The following is a 4,345-nucleotide window of genomic DNA, read 5'->3' as shown; positions in this document are numbered from 1 at the left end:
ACTTCAGCTCCTGGTGATTGCTTATCAGACAGGGTGGTTAAAAAGAAATTTGCTCCAGGTCTTGCCTCAAGTTATGCTGTAGATATGCTGAATTCAAATTGACGCAAACTTGGCTTGATTTTAAGTAAAATTAAAATTGGATTTGATTTGCTTTATCTTATGAATGACTAGATGAATTATGTTACGCGCCTGGAGATTATATTTGAAGGACTTGTTTACGGGACACCCAGAATTCATTTTCATAATCCATTTTCAAATTGTCTATAATTTTGACACGAAATTTACTTCTTTTTTAACTAGTGCAGAGTAGGCTGTGTCAAAATTTGGGAGCACGTGGAGACGATGGATGAGAAATTATGTTGTTTATTTGAAGGTATTGTTGATGAAATGTGCTTTATTTTCAAATTATTTTAATTTTTATAGATATATTCGAGTCATTTTTAGTCTCATAAGGGATTTGGCCTGTAAAACTTAACTAAATTTAAGTCATGAGTAGGAAAGTGAAACGTGGCAAGCTTTAAGCACGAGAACAAATTAGTTTTACCCATGAAAGCTAATATTCCATGCCAAATGAGGTGAGAAGTTCCCTCCTTCATTTGCTTGTGGTTTGTTTTTTTTCCAAGATAAAGTAAACTTTGGGTTACCAAACATATAGACATTTATATTCAAAAAATGATAATAATCAAATGATTGATTGAACAGAGAGAAAGAGAGAGAGAGATGAATTTGCCGTGACAATTGGGGCGTCAGCATACCTGACACTCGTTGAATTTTTAACCGAACACATTAAACTGAGCTACTTTCCCCCATTGAGTCTGCGCGAAGATATTTTTGGTCAAACAGGGCTATAAAAGTAAATGTTGAATCTTGCATCAATTATGGCTTGGCAACGGTCATGAGAACAACCAGCGCGTGGTGATCCATAGGTGAGTAATGTAATGAAGATCCTCGTCAAGTAAACCCCTGCTCCGAGGTTACTTCGTGCTACTCATTGGCCATTTAATATACTACAATATACATTTCATTGACTGGTGGTTTTTTTTTTTCTTTTTTTCCTTTCAAAAATTATTCATACATCTTTTCGAAGCAGCGGGCATCTGAAGGCATTGATTTTTGAGCAAGATTCGTCGTGGAGAAATAAATATATAAAAAAAGAGGCATTCCACTCGCATGCCAATTTTTTTTCCACTTTAAATTTAATAAATTGACAATTTCAATGGTACTCGTATTGTATATATTTTCATTTGTGTTATACAAACCGCAAACGTTTAAGTAGTATATTCTAACGGAAAAAACAAAAAGGAGAAAAAAAAAAGAGGGATTTTCAGTAATTTAAAAATATAAAATCTTTTTTTTTTTAACAGCTACATATATGTATATATTTGTTAATAAATTGGAGTGAGTAATATTTGTATTGAGTTTGGGCATCTCTTCTCTATGGAGAAACTCATTCAACCTCTTAATCCATTTTCTTTGGCTCTTTATTGGGTTTATTTAGAAACTTTTTTTACACCTCATTTAGGCAAAAGAAAATAAGGGCTGACGGCTGCAGAATTTTTCATTATGAGAGAGTGGCTGAAAATTAAGCGAGTAGAAGAGAAAATATGAGTTTTTGCATTAGTGTGTAATTTTGATTAATCGACGATTGGAGAGTCGTCCGTGGTACAATCAGGCTAAATATGACACTAAAATTTAACATAATTCGGTCAAAATCGACTTACGTCTACGGAACACATCACAAATTTACTATTCGTTGGAAAAATACAACTCTCTCTTTCTCTCACTCTCTTCCGCCTCTCTTTCTTCTCTCTGCTCTCTGAGCTTCTCTTGTACATCTCTCAACTCCATAGTTTTCTATTTATAGGGCTTTGAAATCAATTACAATTTAATACAATAAATTAGAAATTTTGGAGGTTACAATCATGGAGATAAATAGAGATAAATGGCAGCTTGCATAACTTGCAAAAAACGCGTTTCCAGCTCAAGCTCTAGCGATATCTCCTGTCTTCAGTTACAACAATTTTGTGTAACTAAATATTGTTTATCTATAAATACAAGTACAACCCGATCTCTTTGTAGGTGAGAGAGGATCATACAAATTTAGTAGAGTATTTTAAAGCCGAAGTAAGTTGATGCCAAAATACAAAAATCTTTAGTGTCATTGTGGCAAGATGGGTCATATCAAGAAATACTATTACAAATGGAGGAGAGAGAATATGGGTGGGAGTGATAATAAGAGAAGAAAAATCCCGAAAGTACTGATTGTGTTGTTGCTGCTACCTTTGATGATCAAACTAACATATGATGAGACAAGTTGGGTGATAGATATTGGTGCTTCACTTCATGTCATTTCACAGAAAGAATTCTTCACATTTTATACTCCTAGTAATTTCAGCGTACTGAAAATTTTCTAAAAATTACAAAAAATTCTATTAGGGGTTTTACAAATCAGAATATGCAAACAAATTATAAATTTAAAAAAATAATAAAATAATAAAAATTTGAAAAAATAAAATCCTTAAAAATCATTAAAAATTATAAAAAAATATTTAAAAATAGAGAAAAAAAATTTGTAAGTTGGGATCTTTCTTGCTTGTTTTTGGTTCTTCTTTAGTAGGTTTTGACTTTTGAGTGATATCTTAATGCACGATCTTCGTTGATACTTGACTATATGATGTCTCTTTTACACATGTGTATGTTTGTGTGATTCTCTGTGCATGCATACCTCTATTTGTATATGTCTTGCATGTATGTTGGTATTCATTTTTACATTATGTTTTGCATCTTTGTTTGTAGTTATGTCTGTTCGTGTATAGTTTAGCATGATTGCTTGCATGTCTGTTTTGCCTTTGTATGTGTTAGTGTGTTGTTTTGATATGAATAAATCAATTTCCATAATAACATTTTTTTTTTCTAATCTTGAGGATTATATCTTCGCATGGCTTTGAGAAATTGGAGTTGATGAGAGTTTTTGTCTTTCGAAAAGTCTTCAAATATTTAAAGGTTGGGTAAATAAGGTATTTAAAATGGAGAAAACACAATAAACAATTAATCCTCATAGTCATTGTTAGGGATTGCATCCTTAGCATGTCTTTGAGAATCTTGAGGTAAAGGTAATTTCCATCCTTTCTAGGACTATCCAGTATTTAAAGATTTGGTAATTGAATAAAATGAAAGAATCTAAATTTTGATTTTTTAATTTTAAAGGCAAACCTAGACTATTCAAGCATCATTCGTTGGACAAGTGTAAATGAGTGTTAATACCTTTCATTGCACGACTATACTCCCAAATTCTATCTGACAACACAGATCATTAACTATTGACTTTCTTGAACTTAAATGTAAGTTTGAGATCAATGAACTAGTAAAATATTAAATAAGTGTTTTAACCTCATTTAAAGTAACAAAAAAAATAGATTAATGGTGATTCTATTGGACAATATATTAATCAAATTTCTCATCCATATGTATTACACTCTCATATGATTTCGAGTTCGCTATTCAATCGAGATTATTAGATTTGATCCCCTTATTGTGAGAATTGATTCTCTAAAACGTATAAATATATTTATACGACAATGAGACAATCATTTATTTATCTAAATAAGTAAATATGTTACAGTAAAATATAAAAATATTTATTCTACTTGTCCCTTTTTAAAGTTTGAATTTTTTTCTTCGCAATCTTATAGGAGTTGTCCTCTTTATATCTATTAGAAAATAAGAACTTGATGCACACAAAATAAAATTTGAATTAATCACTCAACTGTTTACATGCTTTTCTTTTTTATTTCATTATTAGGCAAACGAGGCATGAGTCATTAATTAAAAGTAAAGTGATGGGCATTAATGGTGATGAGGGTGGGCGCAGAGTAGCGGAGTACAGGTGGCGGCATTTAACCCGTAAAGCGTGCGATGCTGCATGCCGCGACGGGTCCCACCTAGCGATATTATTTCAGTGGGCCCTCCCTCCCAAGTACAGCAATTCATATTTCCCATTTGGCTTTGTCTTTTACACCTCATAAGAAAGTTTGGTTGCTCACCTGCGTCACTTTATTTTTGCAATGCACTTTTCCACATTAATATTGTTTTTTTTTTTTTTTTTTTAAAGTAAAAAATAAAAATATATAATTTTTCGATTCAGACACATTTAGGACTCAAAAAATATTTAAAAAGAAAATAAAAATATCATAAAAACTTTATTTTCATATTTAGTTATCAGAAAAAATAAAAATAAAAAATAAAAAATATACTAAATTTATAGGCACTTGATCCTATGTATCATTAATATTTACTTTTTTCCAATTTTTATTTTTGATAGTATTTAATGGATAACGAAAATATA

The sequence above is a fragment of the Malania oleifera genome, chromosome 12 (genome assembly GCF_029873635.1).
Source record: "Malania oleifera isolate guangnan ecotype guangnan chromosome 12, ASM2987363v1, whole genome shotgun sequence".
NCBI classification, from domain to species: Eukaryota; Viridiplantae; Streptophyta; class Magnoliopsida; order Santalales; family Ximeniaceae; genus Malania; species Malania oleifera.
This window is presented reverse-complemented; position numbering follows the sequence as displayed.